Raw genomic sequence first — 19,613 nt, forward strand, 5'->3', positions numbered from 1 at the left:
CAAAAAATAACGGCTTTTGTTTTCCATTTGTGTTTAAAATGTCTATCATGAAACATTGCTCAACTTCTCTACTGCCTCGACTGACAGCATTCCAATAGGAAAAGACAAACATGCATACAGCGATCAACCATAACATCAATGGGGTTATACATGATCCTTAACCTCTTCAAGACCGACCCTAAAAGTACCTAGATGACCAGGCCTCATTTTTCAAATCTGACATGTGTCACTTTAGGTGGTAATAACTTTGAGATGCATTAACTTATCATGGTGATTCTGAGATTGTTTTTTCGCAACACCTTGTACTTTGTGTCAGTGGTACATTTTAGTCAATATGTTTTGTCTTTAATTATGAAAAAAATGGAAATTTGGTGAAAATTTTGAAAAAAATGCAATTTTCAAACTTTGAGATTGCATGCCTTTCATGTAGAATGTCATACTACCCAAATTACTTCATATATTTAATTTACCATATCTCTGCTTTATATTGGCATCAAACTTTAATTGCCCTTTCATTTTTTTCAGATGTTATAAGGCTTACAATTCAAGCAGTAATTATCCAAATTTTTAAGAATATTTTCAACACACATTTTTCAAGGGACCAGTTCAGTTCTGAAGGGGTCTTGAAAGGCCTCTCTAATAGAAACCCCCATAAATCACCCCATTCTAAAAACTTCACTCCTGGAAGAATTCAAAACTGCATTTAGGAAGTTTCTTCACCCTTTCAGCATTTCACAGCAATTAAAACAAAATGGAGGTCAAATTTACAATTTAAATTTTTTTTCACTAATATATTCATTTCGCCCTAGAACTTACACATTCACAATGGGTTAAAGGAGAAAACGCATTCTAAATTCTATTAAGCAATTTCCCCCAAGCATAAAACTATCTCATGTGAGAATGTTAAATGATGTATGGCCACACTGTAGGGTCCAGAACAGAAGGAGCACTATTGGGATTTTGGAGGGCAGATTTTGCTGGAATCTGTTTCAGGCACCATGTCACATTTGCAGAGCCCCTGAAGTGCCATAACAGTGGAACCCCCCTCAAAATGACCCCATTTTGAAAACTAGACCCCTCAAGGAATGTATCCAGGGGTATAGTGAGCACTTTGACCCTACAAGTGTTTCACAGATTTTTTTTACCATTGAGACATGAAAATTTTAAAAAAAAATTCTACTATTATGTCACTTTAGCCCCCAATTTTTCATCTTCAAAAGGGGTTAAAGGAGAAATTGCAACCCACATATTGCTACACACTTTCTATTGAATGCAACAATACCCCATATGTTCTGGTATACAGATATATGGACACATGGCAGCGCCCAGAACGGAAAGAGCGCTAATTGGGTTTTGGAGGCCAGCTTTTGCTGCAATCATTATCAGGCATTATGTCCCATTTAAGAGCCCTCTAGGTGTCGAAACAGTAGAAACCTCCAAATTGTGACCCCATTTTGGAAACTAGACCCCTTGACGTATTTATTGAGGGTTATAGTGAGTATTTTGACCCCATAGGTTTTGAAAAAATTTGCATCAAACAAAAGTTTTGCATATTTTTTTACACAAAAGTGTCATTTTAAAGGCAGCTTTTTTTCCCCATAACACAGCAAAATAAAGAAAAACATCCCAAAATAGATGACCCCATTTCTCCTGTGTTCAGAAAATGTACACTTTGTGGCCTTAATCCTATGTACGGACGCACAGTAGGGTCCAAAAAGAAGGGAGCACCAACTGGATTTCAAGACACAATTTTTGCTTCAAAATGTTTCAGACCCATTGCACATTCAAACAAGATTTGCGTTACCAAAATAATTTAAAACCCCCATAAATGACACCATTTTATAAACTAGACCCCTTAGGGTATTCATTGAGGGGTATAGTGATCATTTTGACCCTATAGCCATTTCACAGATTTTACTAACCTTGGGATGTGTAGGTTAAAAGTTACTAAAATGTCCCTTTATCTCCAAAGTTTTCATTTTCACAAGGGGTTAAAGGAGAAAAAGCCCCCCACAGTTTGTTAAACAATTTCTCATGAATACGGCAATACCCCCTATGTGGCCATAATCTGCTGTATGGGGACACGGCGGGCTCATAATGGAAAAAGCGCTATTTGGCTTTTGGAGGGCAGATTTTGCTGGAATAGTTTTCTCGTGCCCAATGAGTTGCACCCACTTTGTGTCATCAGAGACCTGCACTCATAAAACTATTAAGGGGCCATCCCGGGTAGAAAGAAGTTATATATGTGGGTGTACACTGCTGCTTGGGCACACAGCAGGGCTCAGAAGGGAAGGAGCAGTGGGCTTTTTAGCTTTTGGTGTACAGATTTGGAGGGGTTTCCTGACGCCATGTTGTTTTTGCAGAGCCTTGGAGGTGACAGTAATTTGGAATTACACAACAAGTGACCCCATTTTGTAGGGGAAATTTTAGAGTCTCTACAAATGTGACATGGTGTCCAAAAACCAACAATCTAAATCAGCTGTCCAAAAGCACATATCGCTCCTTCCCTTCTGCGCCCTGCTGTGTACCCAAGCGGCAGTTTATGCCCACATGTATGACACTGGTGTACCCCGAATAACGTACTTAATGCCATATGTGGGTAGAAATGGCTGTTTGGGCACAGCCGGCACAGAAGGAAAGGAGCGCTATATTGGTTTTTGGATAGCAGATTCAGATGTTTGGTATCTGGTTGCCCATGTCAGGTTTGTAGAGCCTATAAAGTACCAGTAAAGTGGAATCCCTTAGAGAATCACCCCGTTTTAAAAACTGCACCCCTCAAAGAACTTATTAGGGGGTGTATCGGGCAATAGTATCCTAAACGTGATTGCACGGCGGATGGTGAATAGTAGATATGTAAGCTGTGCGGACTACATTGGGAACACCAAATTACCTACTATATCCCCAGTAGCTACTATGTTTGAGGGGAGGTCACTCTGGGGTGCAGTTCTGGTTTATTTTCCCTCGTAATCTCTAAATCTGGTTTGTACCCCACTATCCGCTCGCACAGCTTATACATTCCCTTCCTGCCGTAGCCAGTTGTGTTCTTATGATTTGGTGATTTTGGGTTTTTTTGTCTTCACATTGTACAAGCTATAATTTATTTTTTATTTTTCTGGTGATGTGGCCGCATGAAGTCTTGATGTTTGCGGTATGAGATGTATTTTGTTATAACATTTTGGGGTGTTTTTAACATATTGACTTTTATTAACTCTTTCTTGTTGAATTAAAAAAATCCCTATCAATTCTGGTATTGTGTTTTGCCTTTAAATTTCTTTTCTGCAAGGCATATAGCATAAGTAACATGTGACCTTTATTCTGTGGGTCGGTACGATTACGGCGATACCTCATTTATATTCTTTTTTATGTGTTACTAGTTTTGCAGAATAAAAAATCCATTTGGGGACGTAAATCAATTACTTTTGCATCACCAACTTCTGAGAGGTATAACATTTTTAGTTTTCGGTTGACAGAATTGGTTTATGGCTTATTTTTTGCGGGACAACCTGTGCTTTGTATTAGTGCTGTTTTGGGGTACATGACTTTTTCATCACTTTTTATAGCATATTTTGTAAGGTGAGATGGCGAAAAAACATTACTTTTGCGGGTTTTTTTGCGTTTTTTTTTTTCCGGTATTCACTGTGTAGGTTAAATATTGTTTCAGTTTTATTGTACAGGTTGTGACAGACGTGTTGATACCAAATATGTTTTGTTTTTATTAATATTTTGTTTTTGTTTTTTTATATCATTAATTTTATATAAGAAAAGGGAATTTGGGGTTTTTTATAACTATATAAAAAAATTTACACACTTTATTTTTTTACTTTTTATTTACATTTTTTATTTGTCCTATAAGGACACTAGAACCAGCGATCAGAGGGGATCGCTGGCTCTATGCTATAGACTGCAATACAGTGTATTGCAGTCTATGTAGGAAGCCAGCCGATACAGACGTATCGGCTGGCTTCCTCAATAGTCGGCAGGATCAACCAGGTACTGGGGGCTCTTAGCAGCCTGGGGTGACTGGTCAGACCTCAGGCTGCAGAAGGTAAGAGCACCCCCCAATCTCAATCTAACCTTTTCTAAGCCCCTTGGATACGGCGGTGATGTTTCACCGCCGGCATCTAAGGGGTTAAAACCTCTGTTCGGAGACCAGCTCTGAGCGGAGTATATAGAGCACAGTGTTAGCTATAAGATATAGCTAACACTTGCTTCCGATGCCGCCCGCAGGATCATCTAACCTGCGGGCGGCATCGCATGTCAGGATAAGTTTGTTACTGCAACAAACTTTCCCTGACATGGCCACTACATGATCGGGACCTGAATCTATCAGGTCCTGATCATGTCTCCGTGGACCCCAGCAGCTATTAGCGCTGGATCCACGGAGCTCCCGACCCTCGGGGAGACCCGATCCCCATTTTAAAAGGGGCCGTTAATTAACGTTGGCGCGGCACAGAGCCCAAGCCGTGCCGACGTTAATCTACAGGGGCCGGTCGGGAAGCGGTTAAGATACTATAGGCCATCAATTTTAGATTGATGGGGGTCCAACTCAAGAGACCCCAACAGATGAAGTGTTTCCTGAGTGTGCAGCTCTTGGCATTGTCTACTAAATGCTGGGCGCTGAAGAACAGTCCTGTGACGGCCATTTTAAAAACAATGAGACTGAATGAGCGTTCTCACATGTCCGTTTTTTAGATACACTATTTGGACTCCATATATGGAAGACTGTATGAAATAAATGCAATCCCCCAGTCATCCGCTAACTACAATATGCTTATCTATATTAGAAAAACTGTCTAGTGTTATAACCTAAACTATCCTACTAGATAACATTTCAGGAAAAAAAAATCTATACTACAGTAAGAAGCAGATTTATGATTTGCAAAAATGTATTATGTAATATTCATAAGCCAATCAGCATAAGTGGCAATGCCTGGTTAATATTTTAGATGAATATGAATATTTCAGAATTTAATAACAGTAATAGAATGTATTAAGCTGGGCAGCCTGGATTGATTTTATGATGTGGAAGATGTTGTACAAAGTAGGAAGAGTGTTACCAGAAATACTAGGAAGAACACATTCTCCATTACCTGAGAACACTTCAGTAGAAAAGGTCAAGTCTCTAAGGTCCTGGCATTTGTGATCATCAGCTTCGGCATCAGACTTAAAGGGATTCTAGCAATAGAATCCTGTTTTAAGCTAAACCCACGTCGGAATAGCCTTAAGAAAGGTTATTCTTCCCCTACCTTTAGATGTCTTCTTTGCACCACTATCCATATGCTAATCAGTTTTTTCACAGCACTGGGGTCATCTCCAGTGCTGCGAAAAAACTATCCAACGCCACCTTCTTCTTGTTCACCTCCTCCACTTCTTCTTCCTTGTCCCATCACGTCTTCTTCAAAATGCCCCAACTGCACATGTCTGTCATCATTTTCCTGTGGCTGAATGGGAGAGACCACAGAAAAATGGCCGATAGACAAGTGCAGAGGGCTCAGTCAGCCATTTTCCTGTGGGCGAACAGGAAGGAAGAGGCGGAGGCGGTGAACAGAAGAAGGCAGTGCTGGATAGTTTTCAAGCAGCACAGGGGACGCCCCCAGTGCTGTTTGAGTGCTGGGGACTGCCCCCAGTGCTGCAAGAAAACTAATTAGCATATGGACAAAAACTGGGATATCTAAGGAACGGCGGCGCGTAGAAGACATCTAAAGGTAAGGGAACAATAGCCTTTCTTAAGGCTATTCCAATGTGGGTTTAGCTTAAAACGGGATTCTAATGCTAGAATCCCTTTAAGTACAACCTCCTGTACAGAGAGGAGTCCCTGCAGTGAATGCCAGTCCTGATGATTCTGCTAATAATCTGTAAATCCCGTCCTGACATCCGAGCAGTGTCTTCCTTGTGCTAGTCTTTTTACAGATGTCAAAAGGTTGCGTCTGGTGGCTTATTCTGCTTTCCTGTATCCTTTTTACCGTGTTTATACTTTTGATGCTGCATAATCTGCACACCTTGGGCACTTATTCTAAAAGTGGGCATATCTAAAATGTTCATTCCCAGGGTCATATTTACAGCTCACACTGCCCTAGGCGCTAAACCTTAATATGCCCCATTAAAAACCACTTACAGTTGCCAATTATCAGCATTTTTAGCCAGTATTAGGGTATGTTCACACAGAGTTTTTTGCAGGCGGATTTTGACGCGGAATCCGCCTCAAAATCCACCTGCAAAAACGTCTCCCATTCATTTCAATGGGAGTCCCTTGCTTTTTTTTCCCACTAGTGACTTTTTTTCAGCTTGCGGGAAAAGAAACCGACATGCCCTATCTTCTTGCGGATTTCCGCAAGAAACATACTCCTGCTTACGCCCATTCATTCGGGCCTACTCAGAAGCGGGATGCCACGACGGGATGCCAATGCACTGCATCGGCATCCTGTTGCGGCTAGTGATGCAAAAAAGTCACACGGTGGAAAAGGTTTCTGCCATGTGAACAAACCCTTAGGTGTGTACTAGCAGATGTGGGTAATGGGCAATCTACCACTGATTTCTGAGCACCAACTGGGCTTACAGTTTGAAATGAAAAATAATCAATATTGTATTGGCAGTGTGATTGATAAATACTGCCTGTTATAGTCCTGGTGTTCAATGATGTGGGTTGTGTACCCCATGAGTTGTGTCCTATTGGGGAACACAGGACACACTAAGCTGTACCAGAATCTGGAATCTGTACACATAGATCAGTGCCTCTAAATAATAAATATAATAACTAAATTATACCACTATACCATAACAAGATAACATCGTCAATCCATTGCGGATACTGTGGCACAAATGGGGGGGGGGGGCACCGTCAGGGTATGGAAATGATGGCAAGTTTGTGTACACAGAAAAGTGGTGAACAAATCTTCACAGTGGCCTGGGTCTAGATAGAGAAAAGAAATGTAAATGCTGCTAAAATAAACTTATAAACCTTAATGAAGAACTTGCTGTTTTATATACCTTCAGAAAGCCGACAGTGCACTGAATTCAGCACACAGTCGGCTTTCCTGTTATGTGCCTGGGAGATATCAGTGCCGTTAGTTTCAGCACCGATCTCTTCCCGTAGTCAGAAGGGTGTTCCTGTCGGCTTTCCAGTGGTATATAAAACCGCATGTAAACAACTTTTCAGAAATAGTGCAGGTGAAAATAAGTAACTTGTTGTCCATGATCCATAGAATTGTCTATGTGTATCTTTCTCCGTTATTAACACCAGCAGAGGTGTGCAAACTAAAGAACAGCAGCAAGAGCTGATTAACTTCAGAGTGGTTTCTTGTGTTGTCTGTCTGGAATGGATCTCCTGTACAACCACTGTTTCCATAATCTCTAGTTGAGTTCAGGAGTATTTTTTTAATGTATTTTACTCCCTCACCCAATCTCTTTTAACAAACCCTGCTCCATGTTTGAGCAAAACACATTGCAGTTTACTCTGTGCAGGATATTCAGGAAAACTACAGAGATAGCAGTCATGATAAAATGCTCTAACTCCTTTAAAACACGACCAAGATCTTGTCTGTAGCCCACCTAGAGTTTGAGATACCAGTGGTTAAAGCAGATCTGCCTATGGAGTTTTCTGCAGACTTTCTGCCCTCATTATACCTACATATGGTATAATATGCAAATGGGAGTCTGGAGCACCAAGGGAAGCTACATTGCTTCAAATTACTATGCCACACACTGCTTTAACACAAACACAAGAAAAGAAGAAAGGCCTTGCTAGATTTTAGCATAGCTCCCTGGCCCAGTCACTAAAAGAAGGAAGGGGGAAGGAGGGCGTTCTTGGGTAGTGTGGGGCACAGCAGCTTTAAGTAAAGACTCCACCATTGCTCCAGAGAGCTCATTAGTATATTTCAAAATTAATGAACATCTTGGCAATGGAAGCATGAGTTTTCATGGGGAAAAAGGAGTTGCATTCAGGTGAACCTGATCTATCTAATTGTATCGCTGGTGTAAAATGCTTCACCCCTTTGGCAGATTCTATTTTATTTATGTCTTTCCGGCAGCCTGGTTAGGTGCTAGGGGCCATTACTGCTGTTCCCCATCTCAGCACAAGAGTGCAGGTTAGAATGCAATAAATTGCTTTGCAACAAGTTTGGGGTTTAAAGCTGAAGAAATGACAATTCCTCTCGGATGAAGAAAAATGGCTGCCACCATTTGTTTGATCAGGAAATACAGAAGAGACAACTGCAACACCTAACAGCCACTCAGTTAATAGACAGTGAAAGGTGGACACCTCATTGTGTTGATGCCTCATGGACTATATAGGGGGGTGCACTTGTAATCAGGGTCTAGTTGATGTAATGGTGGACATATGAATACATCTATGATTATTATTATTATTATTATTATTATTATTATTATTATTATTTATATAGCACCATTAATTCCATGGTGCTTTACATTTTCGGGTTTACATACAGTACACAAAATATACAAAACATATATAAAACTAACAGTGACCAATGGGTACAGTGGGTTAGAGGGCCCTGCCCACAAGGGCTTACAGTCTATGAGGGAAGGGGGATAGAGACAGAAGGTGAGGGGAGAGAATATTCATTAGAGGATATGGTGGCAGTAGTGCTATTGGGGGTTGTAGGCCTTCCTGAATAGGTGAGTCTTCAGGGCCTTCTTGAAGGCTTGTGATTGTGGGGGTCAGTCTTAAGTGCCTTGGTAAGGAGTTCCAGAGTATGGGGGACGCACGGGAGAAGTCTGGAGATGGTTGTGTGAAGAGCAGATAAGAGCAGAGTGGAGTAGGAGATCTTTGGAGGATCTGAGGTTACGTGAGGGCAGGTAGCGGGAGATTAGGTCAGAGATATATGGAGGGGACAGGTTTTGGATGGCTTTGTGTGTTAATATTAGTGACTTGAACTCTTTTAGGTCAATTATCACTCACTATACTACTTGGTTGGAAGGTGAAATGCACATTGACAGGCTCTGTCACATATACTGGAGAGTCAGTTTGAGCAGCAGTATATGGTGAATGATTACTGTATGCCGTAAACCACAGACACAATGCAGTAGAACAAGATCAGTTGCTGGTTTGCTGCTACCTCAGTCATGACGACTATGATCCGTTTTGAAACATAGTCCAGCTTTTTCAGCTGGCAGCCAGACCTGGAGCACTGATAAGCCTGGAACACTGATATGCATACCCCAAATGTTTCTTGAAATTCTGTCAATTGTCACTCTTCCAATACAATGTTTATGTGGCATTTGCTCCCATACAGAGATAACTGACAGGATCATCTATGATCTATTCTGCCTCCCAAGTGATGTTCTCAGAGTCTTACGGGGTGTTCACACTACCGTCGGTGTCCGACAGCTAGTGTCCACTGCTAATGTCTGTGCAAAATCTTGTGCGGACATTAGCATCGGACAGTAGCTGTGTCCGTGACATTTTGCATTGATTTAAATGGACATCGGGTGTGTTCTTTTACTGTCCATGGGTGTCCTTAAGTGTCCGTTCCCAAAGATGTACGACTTTTCAAGCGGACAGCAAAACCGACATGTAGGTTTTTGTCTCGGAAACAGCTAGTGTCCAATGCTAATGTCCGCACAAGATTTTGCACGGACATTAGCAGTGGACACTAGCTGTCGGACACCGCCGGTAGTGTGAACGCTCCCTTAGAATTGTTTCCATTTCAGAAGCTTTTTTAGCTGTTAGGCCAGACATGTCTCCTTTATCTTCCATTTATTGTACTGCTGTTGATGCTGACTGCTTCTCCTAAAAAGCTACCACTATTCAGCCAGACATGTCCTGTGGCCAGGTCTATTATACTATGCCCAGCTGTACTGCCACACATGTTGCGACAGCTATCACCACTGCCGCCACTCAACCAGACATACTGTATTCTGCAGCCTGGTACGTCATATTATGCCCTGCTGCTCATGTTGCCACAGCTGCCTAAAACCACTGCACCACTCAGGAAGACATGTCCTATAGTTGAGTCCATCATATTGTGCACTGCTGCACTGCCTCACATGTTGCCACAGCTACCACCATTGGCACCATCAGTCAGACATGTCCTGTGGCTTGGTCTATAATATTATACTGTGTTGCACTGCCATACATGTGAAGAAGCCTAAGATAACTTAAGAAAATTTTGCTGATATGAATCTGTTGATAACTTTTTTGATTGAGCTCTATTATAGATGGTCTTATATTTGGGAAAGATGGTAATCCTGCATCAGATATGCCACAGTCACCGTATATGAGGTAAACCAAGCGTAAGGAGACCTATTATGGGACTCCACGGGTCTCAGCTGAACTTGAAGCCATCGCTTGAACATGGTACAATGTCTGAGGGTAGGTGTTTGATATAGTAGAATTATGGTCCGATCTGGAGGGCAAGGACTTTTGTGTGATAGAGACCCTGCGGCTGCTCATAGGTTGGTATAGTCAGAAGTCATGGCACACACCAAGGCTGATACGAAAGAAAGTAGGGGTAACGTGGGCAGACACTGCCATTAGCCCAGCTGCGGAAGCCTAGGGGACATGTTTTACTGATAAGACCCAAACCTTTTAGCTCTCTTTTCAGGTTTTATGACACTGATCTGATGCACCGAAGATGGTCCAGGAGGAAAGGAGACTTGGAAAGAGGATGTACAAGTCCTGGTGTCCGGTGGTAAAAGAGAGTATGTACTGAAAGCACTGTCCCCATTGATGGCATAAGCAGATTATTACTAAGTGTACTGTTTAGAAGTAGCCGTGTGTGACCTGGTGAGCGGAGGATGGGCAGCTGCAGGATTTAGCATCACTATAGTCAGATATATATGTGAGCCCGCATGGCATGTGCTAGGCCAGTGAGCCAGGCCTGAAGCCCTTGTACCTGTTCCAGAGATTGCAGGTTGAGTATATACAGCGAGACGGTATGAGTACGTGCTTGTGTGTAGTTGTCTCCCTTCAGGATGGCTTGGGGCATATCTGGTGAGGAAAAACCACCACAAACAGTCTGTGTACAAAGTCCACTAGTTCCGGGGCAGACGTGTCTATGCGTGTCATTATTGGTTACCTGAATCTATTGTCCATAAGTATGCGGTGTGTTTCACACTAAGTTGAAAAGAGGAAAATTGATATTTAGCCCTGTCTTTGGATTGTATTTTTTATAAATGTTCCAGATGTAATATGTTGTGCTGACTGATTATGTGACGAATCATCAGACGTATATGATTAATGTATATTCTCGAGTTTTTCCCTTTTCCCTCCAGATTCTAAGTCAGTGGAAGGAACTTATAAACTAAAACCCAAGGATTGGATGGTGATAAGGAGATATATGAGATTCAATGGTCACTTCCGGTTCCTGTTGATCGCCAGTACAGCTGTGAGAGTATAAGGAAAACCTTAAACCTTTGCACACTTGATGATGTTCTTAAAAATAAATGGGACAATAAACTGTTAGAGGATATGGACCTTGAGAAGAGAAAATTTGAAGACTGTTGGATCCATCTGAACTTATATTCCTGTTATGTTTCTATAGTTATTATATTCATATTGTTTATAGGTCTGACAATAGTCAATGTATATGCTTTTTATAAGATCTGAAGGGTATTTCCTTACCGTCCGGTAGTGAGAGATAGGGACAGACATCCCACCCTGCATCTAAGAGATGTTGAAATTTAAGAGCCAATGACTGATCGCCAGTGTATTTGGATACAAGACGTATATGCTTACAGCCTGCCGTTATCTTATCTTTCTTGCATTCCTGTATAAAAACTGTAACTTCCTCAATAAACCTCAGTACTGTGTGAGCAGCCAGAGCGCCCATGCATGGACTGGGATGAAAACTGACTCAGTGTGTCAGAATCTATCTTTGTCAGCGCGCACATGCATGATTGATTTGGAGCAGGTGACTGACCACTGGAAGTGACCCGTATTCTGGCGGAGGTCACTACCTCAACAAAACCACTGCACCACTCAGGAAGACATGTCCTATAGTTGAGTCCATCATATTGTGCACTGCTGCACTGCCTCACATGTTGCCACAGCTACCACCATTGGCACCATCAGTCAAACATGTCCTGTGGCTTGGTCTATAATATTATACTGTGTTGCACTGCCATACATGTTGTACAGCTGCCTACCACAACTGCTACCACTCAGACAGACATGCCCTGCAGCCTGGTCCATCGTACTGTGCCCTGCTGCATTGCCACACATGTTACCATAACTACCACCACTCAACAAGACATGTCCTGCAGTCTGATACATGACATTACACTATACCACCCTATTGGTGCCACAGTTTTGGCATAAAAATAATAATAATAATAATAATAATAATAATAATAATTAATTTCACATATGTTCTGATCAAGAAATAATTTTGGTGGCTTTTTTGTTGAAAAGACAATCCTTCATCACCTTTCAAATGGCACACAGCCACAAATATGTCTCCCAAGTAACAACAAGCCTTTAGCACTTCCAAGTCATCAAAACAGGCTATTTATTTTTATAAAACCATTGTTTTTTGCAATATAACTACTATGTGTGTCTAAAAAAAAATGTGTGCAAGAATGGGGTAAAAGTCACCTTGATTGTTCCCAACTCGCTGTACCCACAGTGCCTGTATACCCCCCTCTGGCTCTCCTTCTGTCCTGTCAATCACTTCTTCTGAATATATTAAGTTACATTATTCAACAGAAGCTTTGTTGTTTTTAAAAGTAAAATCCGTAATGGGAGGGGAAAATGCAGCGTCCAGGATATACTGTCAGAGGCAAGGTTATCATCATACAGTGGAGAAGCACGGCTTGTTCTGTCCTCCATTTCCTGTTGGCCAAACAATACCGCCTTCCCCCAGCCTCCATGACATGACATTGCCCCTGCTCCTTCCCCCTCAACTATATACTCCAGTCACTACACCTGTAGTGTCTAGGGGCAAATACACTAGAGAGTTATAGTAACACAAGTCTCCAGTGGAAACAGCACATTTTTTTCATGGGCTTTAAACAAAAGTTCATCTTAAACCTGGTAATTCTGCAACAATTGAAATTGCCCTATATACCATAAAGCATATTGAGGAGAGATTAAATAGAATCTCATTATTCTCTTGTCATTGAATTTCATGTTTTGTTCATGCTATGATAAACATTACTGTACAAATTGGACTTTGGCTTCTGTGTAATGGATTTTAGCAGTGATTCTATGAAACGTATGAAAAGATAAGTATCTACAAGAAGCTGTTCAACCAGATAAAGGGAAGAAAACCATTTTCTTTTCATGATCACTGAACAAAACACTATGAGTTTATAGTATTGGAAGTTGTAAGATACAATGTAAGTGTACTCGGCTAAATGCTGGTAAGCGAAGCATCTGTAATATTGTGGATAATTACCTGACTCCTTCCTTTTTCTAGAAAATGCCTATTACTTCTCTCTGAAAGTATATTACTGAACGTAAATTTAATTTCTTATATAATCGAAACTATTTTTAAATTCACAGACATACAAAGAAGATCATATTACTAGGAAAAGTGTGACCTATAATTATTTGCCATATAACCCTAATGCTGCACCAGAGTGCTACAAAAACAGTTGTGTTATCTGGTTGGTAAAGGAACTGATTGACATGACTCTGCTTCTAGATATCATCTCAACCACCCACTGTGTCTACAGTATATAAAAATAATCTGCACCATTTTTTTTTTTTTTTAAATCTATTTATATGCTTGCATATCTTGATTGAGACATACCTTTTTTTTTGTTTTATAGTAGGCCGCTACCTGCTGGAGTATCCCCAGCAGGTAGCGGCTTATTTACCTACCTCCATGGGCCTGCTCATAGTCTCCCCTCACTTCACCTTCTACTAGTGAGCAAACACACTGCTGCTATTATTATACTCGGGGGGTGTTATGGAATTGCTAGGACAACAATTCCCCAGTAGCTGCTGGAAACCCTGGAGCGGGGCACAAGAGACAGTGAGCCCTAAGCTGAAGCCCCCCACTGTGCCTTCCTATTGCTAGGCCCTATCCTATGTAATAGGCGGCAACTTGAAGACGATCCCTTCCTATATATGTGATACACAAAACGCAGATAAGACAAACAACAACAAAGGGAGGTCAGCTAGCCAGGGTTCGGTAACAGTCGAGCAATGCAGTGCCAAATCAGAGTCCAAAAGAATAGTCAGTAGGGAAAGCCAGAGGTCAAGGATTACAAGTAATAACAGCGACAGAGAAAAGCAAGTACGCACAAGGCAATAGCAAGCACCAGTGTGAATGTGAGCCTAGAATAAATAGGGAGGAAGAACCCGCCCAGAACATGATAGGAAGGCAGGCTGTCAATTACAGGGCAATACAAAAATTAACCACTTAATGGACAGAGGCAACAAGGGCAGAAGACAGGTGTGATGCAAATTCAATTACAGAACTAGAGCCGTGTTCACACAGTGCAACTGAAAACTCTAAGCAAATTATCAAACTGCACACGCCTCCTGCGCCGCAGCATGCAAGCAGAGGGTGGCACAGAGACCCGAACAGGCAGAGATGTTAAAGAGGGTCTTTTCAAATCCCCGAGTATAATAATCGGAGCCCCAGGGCAGGTGAGGGAACATAATAAACAGAGTTACTCATCTCTCCACAATCCAATGTTAATCCTAGCAGGCTTTGGGCCTGTATGGTAATGTTGGAGACATCACGTGGTCTGGGAATATTACCATACAAGTCTGAAGCCTGTGCTAGCAATACTATACAGGCCCGAAGCCTGTACTAGTAGTAAAAGCCTGTTACTGCTAGCACAGGCTTTGGGCCTGTATGGTAACAGGCTGTTACTGCTAGCACAGGCTTTGGGCCTGTATGCTACTGTTAGCACATGCTTCGGGCCTATATGGTAATATCCCAGACCATGTGATGTCTGTGACATTACCATACAGGCCCGAAGCCTGCTAAGATTAACATCAGATCCCGGAGAGGTGAGTAACAGTGTTTATTATGTTCCCTGATCTCCCCTGGGTCTCTGATTATTATATTCAGGGGTCTGAAACCCCCCCCTAGTATAATAATAGTTCATGGGTGTGCACCTGTGGGGCATAATAGTTGTGTGGGAAACTGCGGCGCATAATATAGTTTGAAGGGTCCACTGTGGCCTCTGCAACCTCTATTATGCCCCTATATATATGGGGATTGGGTGCATGGAGAAGTGAGGAATCAAAGATGCCTACGCTGCAAACATGTCACAGCTGGAAGAAGTAGTCATGGCGGTCCAAAGGGTAGAGATGGGAAATGTGGGAAGACATCTCCTGTGAGTATAACTGCACAAAATATTACTGCATTGTATTCACTGTAATGTTACCACTTGCAGCCCTAACCCCCCCTCTCCCCGCTGCCTAAAGCGGACAATCAAACAATGGGGGACATGTTTTGATCGTTCACCTCAGGCAGCAGAGAGGCTAGGTTCACCACTGCAAACAACTACCCCAAATACACATGTCCTCGAAGAGGCGATATGGCCCCTACAGTGCCCTGATCTTAAGATTATCAAGTCTGTCTGGGATTACATGAGGGGAAAGAAGAATAGGAGCAAGCCTACATTCCCAGAAGATCTCCAAGATATTTGGATCAGCCTCGCTGCTGAAATCCTTCAAAAACTGTGTGAAAGTGTAACCTAGAAGAATTGATACTGTTTTGAAGGCATAAGGTGGTCACGCCAAATACTGATTTGATTTAGATTTCTCTTTTGTTCGTGCAGTTTGCATTCTGATAATTGACAATAATAGATTATTAACCTGTGAAAAGCGATGCTGAAAAACCGCAATGCATTTCCACCAATGTTTTTCCCGCATTGCCTTTTTGCTGCCGCTTGCTACGTGTGTCCTTAGCCTCAATTGCTCTTATTAAATATCTTTTCATAATACTTTGGAAGGGATTCACTTGTAATGTCACAAATCCAACAATCCATAAAATATTAATTATACAAGTTTCCAAATTAATTTACAGCAGGGTTTGCTTAAAGCCAGCTTAGTGTTAGCTAAAATAGATTGCTGGTGTATAATTACATTGATTGCTATAAGATGACGAATTTGCTTTCACATGCTTCTTTTCTAATGTTTTAAGTTACCTTTAGTGATGTCAAATGTGTCCTTATCCACCTTATCCTAAAGCAAAGTTCTTCATTTTAACAAATTAAAACTTAAAATAGAATTCACTTGAAATCCAAATTAGCAATAAGGACATCAACATGACACTTCGTAGAATAGTGAAAGGGAGATAACCTCGACGTTACTTCTCATGGACGAGTGTTAAACAAATACAAGAGGAGGCAACACAATACAACATCAATTATTGAAACCCATGTTGCTTGTTTTTTGTCTCATTATGTTACAGTTTCCTTTGATACAAGTCCTTTTATTTAAGACTTGATGTTCTGAGAATATTGAAAATAGGGAATAACGATGAAACAATTCTGGAATATACTTCATGTACAGGCAGAGAGGCTACAATATAAAAGTTAGCTGACTCGCAGACATTACAAATACTTGACACAGATGATTAATTTGTTTTATCTCTCCTCATTAATAATGGATCCCCTTCAGTAGTAACCTTTCAGCTGAAGAATGATGCACAAAAGAAATTGTCGAGTAGGAATGGAAAAGTAAAATATCAATGTCCAGACAATGGATGCATTTCATCTGAAACAATGGACCATACAAATTACAGCTTTAAGAAAAAACACTGAAAGGATTCCTCCAGCCCTTTTAGGCTGAGAGATATCAAGTTCTTATATTATTTATCTTATTTTTATTAAATCAATCAGATTCTGAAATAAAGGGAACAAGAATGTCAGTGGATGCCATCTTTAATAGTACGTTTGACTGTAAAGCGTGGTTGAACTGTCAGATGTTTTATGCATGACATTTGTAATACAAGGCATACAGTGTCAACCTTTTACTGAATATGATGAAGATCTTAGCTGATAGTTTTTTTAAAACCAAAACAGAAAAAAAAAACAAAATCAAAAGGGATATCAAATATGGACGACAAATGACAGTCTTTGGCAGGAATATCGTTTTTTTTGTATTTTTCAAAAACAAATGTAATTTATTATATGATTTTTTTTAACAGGTCTTTGAAGTCACATGATCTTGATTACTTTACCTGGAGGTGGGATATTGTTAGGCCTTATTCACATCACGTGTTCCGTCTGTATGTTTTATGCATTGAATTCAGACACAGGGTGAGAGTAATGTAAAATAAAGTATGATTAAGTAATATGTGCCAAAAAACTGTCTAACGTGATGTGCCCCACATTTATTAAGTATTTTAGACATTTTTAAGACAATAGGGTATGGCTTCATGAAAAGGGGTGTGGTTTCATGGATTTCACATTTTTAGGCAATTTTGTGGCTTAAAACAAGATAACTAATGATTATTGTTGTTCGGATTCCGATCGGCGATCGAGTAAATTTCAAGTTCGCGATCGCAATTCCAATCCCGATCTTTTCGGGCGGGATCGAGATCGGAGGTTATTTCTCACAATGCTTGGCTACTGGCCAATCATTGTGGGAAAAGCTTAGCACCCATAGGAATGACCAGCCGCTTAACCCCCTGCGTGCCGGTTGTGTCCATTAATTCCTATGAATTTACCGCAGCCTGCCACTCTTCTGCTTCATCCATTTTTTGCCGTATACTCAGCTGAATATACGGTAAAACAGGGACGAAGAAGAAGAGTGGTAGGCTGCGGTAAATCACTGTGTGCTGCAGTGCTATGAGGATGACAAGGAAATTACAGTATAATCTATCTACTCGCGAACTTCACTCAACTTACCTGCACAGAAGTGCTGTCGCTGCCCTCTTCTGGTCCGATCCTCTCTCCTTCACAAGCCTTCAGAGCGCCCTGTGCCCCCCTGCCTCCCTAGACTAATATTATAGAGATGCTGGTGGGGCTTGTGGCTTAGGAGAGTGTGGGTGGGTACTGGGAGGGGAGACGTGAGTGATGCACTCACGTCTCCCTGCCCACACTATCCTAAGCCACAACAAGCCCCACCTACTCCCATCATCTCTATCACTAGCCTAGGGAGGTGGTGGCGCTCTGAAGGCCTTTGAAGGAGAGACCAAGACCGGACCAGACCAAGAAGAACTGGGAGCGGCAGCGGATCTGTGCAGGTAAGCGGACACCGGGGGGATTTTTTTTAATCACTACACAGCGTGGAATCCAAAAATTGTTTAAATTTGTTTAAAATCGGAAATCGGATTTTAAAAACGATCCTGAAATTTCAAGATTGGCTCAACCCTACTAATGATGTAAAGCTAGACTAGACAGGCTAAGAAAACAACACATTTCTCAAACAGCATCAGACAGTTTAAGAATATCTAGAATATCTAGTCTAAGTATGCATTGTATAACTTTTAGACACTATAGATTTCAATGCGCTTATTCACATGTCTGTTTTTACTTATAGACTGTAAATCCATAAAATTAAAAAAACAGATATACTGTAGTGTGGTCCATTTTACTTATCAAAAATACACATTAAAATCTATGAGTCATTGTAAAAAAAAGTACAACATACAGATGTCATCTGATTCTGTCCATTTTCACTGATCATTTCAACACCTCAGGGTGTAAGGGATCCTGCTGCTGTTTTCCGCCCAGAGAGGAACCCTCTGCTTAACTCCGTTCCATTGTTAGTAACAGTGGTTGCGACTGTTATCACAACTCCCCAAGGTGAGAGGATTTCTTTACCCGTGTGACGTGTCTTTCCATATCTTATGGTTTTACATTATGGGATGCTCAGCGCTGTTTTCTTGTTTTATCCAAAAAGCACAGTTGGCGTCCCCTGTGTTGTTCAAAAACTCTCCAGCGATCTTCTTCTCCGGACCGCCTCTTCTCCTGCGTCACCTTCATTTCTTTATCTAAAAGCGCCCCATGTGCATGTTCGTTGGCCGTTTCCTGTGGGTGAACAGGAAAGGCCACAGGAAAGTGGCCGATGGACATGCGCTGTCGGCGCTTTTGGATGAAGACGTAAAGGTGACGCAGGAGAAGAGGCAGTCCGGAGAAGAAGATGGACCAAAAGCAGAGAGAATTGGAAGGCCCATAAACCCTCCATATGAATAGAGCACCAGTGTGCTTGCATTATCTGTACTCCATTCATCTCTGTGGGGCTGCCAGGACAGTAATGTCTAGCAGCATCCACAGCCACATAGTAATGAATGGAGTGCTGATCATGCAAGCACACTGGTGCTCTATTCATATGGAGGGTTTATGGGCCTTCCAATTCTCTCTGCTTTTGGTCCATCTTCTTCTCCGGACTGCCTCTTCTCCCGCGTCACCTTTACATCTTCATCCAAAAGCGCCGACAGCGCATGTCCATCGGCCACTTTCCTGCCAATCACAAGGAGGCTTTAGAGGAACTTTCCTCCTGATTACTGGGAGGACCTGGTATTTGGGCCCAGATTGATTGGACACTTATACTCTGTCCTGTAGATAGACACAACCCTTTTTAAGCATGTTATCCACTTTACAATTTATATCCTAAGATAGGCAATTTGTTTTAGATCAGCTGATTTTACGTGACCATGGCTCCCTGCATTGTTTACAGGCTGGGACCTACAGTGCTCTTTTTTTTATAGTGGCGGTTATGTGTACTGCAGGAGTGTCCC

The sequence above is a fragment of the Leptodactylus fuscus genome, chromosome 4, assembly GCF_031893055.1.
Source record: "Leptodactylus fuscus isolate aLepFus1 chromosome 4, aLepFus1.hap2, whole genome shotgun sequence".
NCBI classification, from domain to species: Eukaryota; Metazoa; Chordata; class Amphibia; order Anura; family Leptodactylidae; genus Leptodactylus; species Leptodactylus fuscus.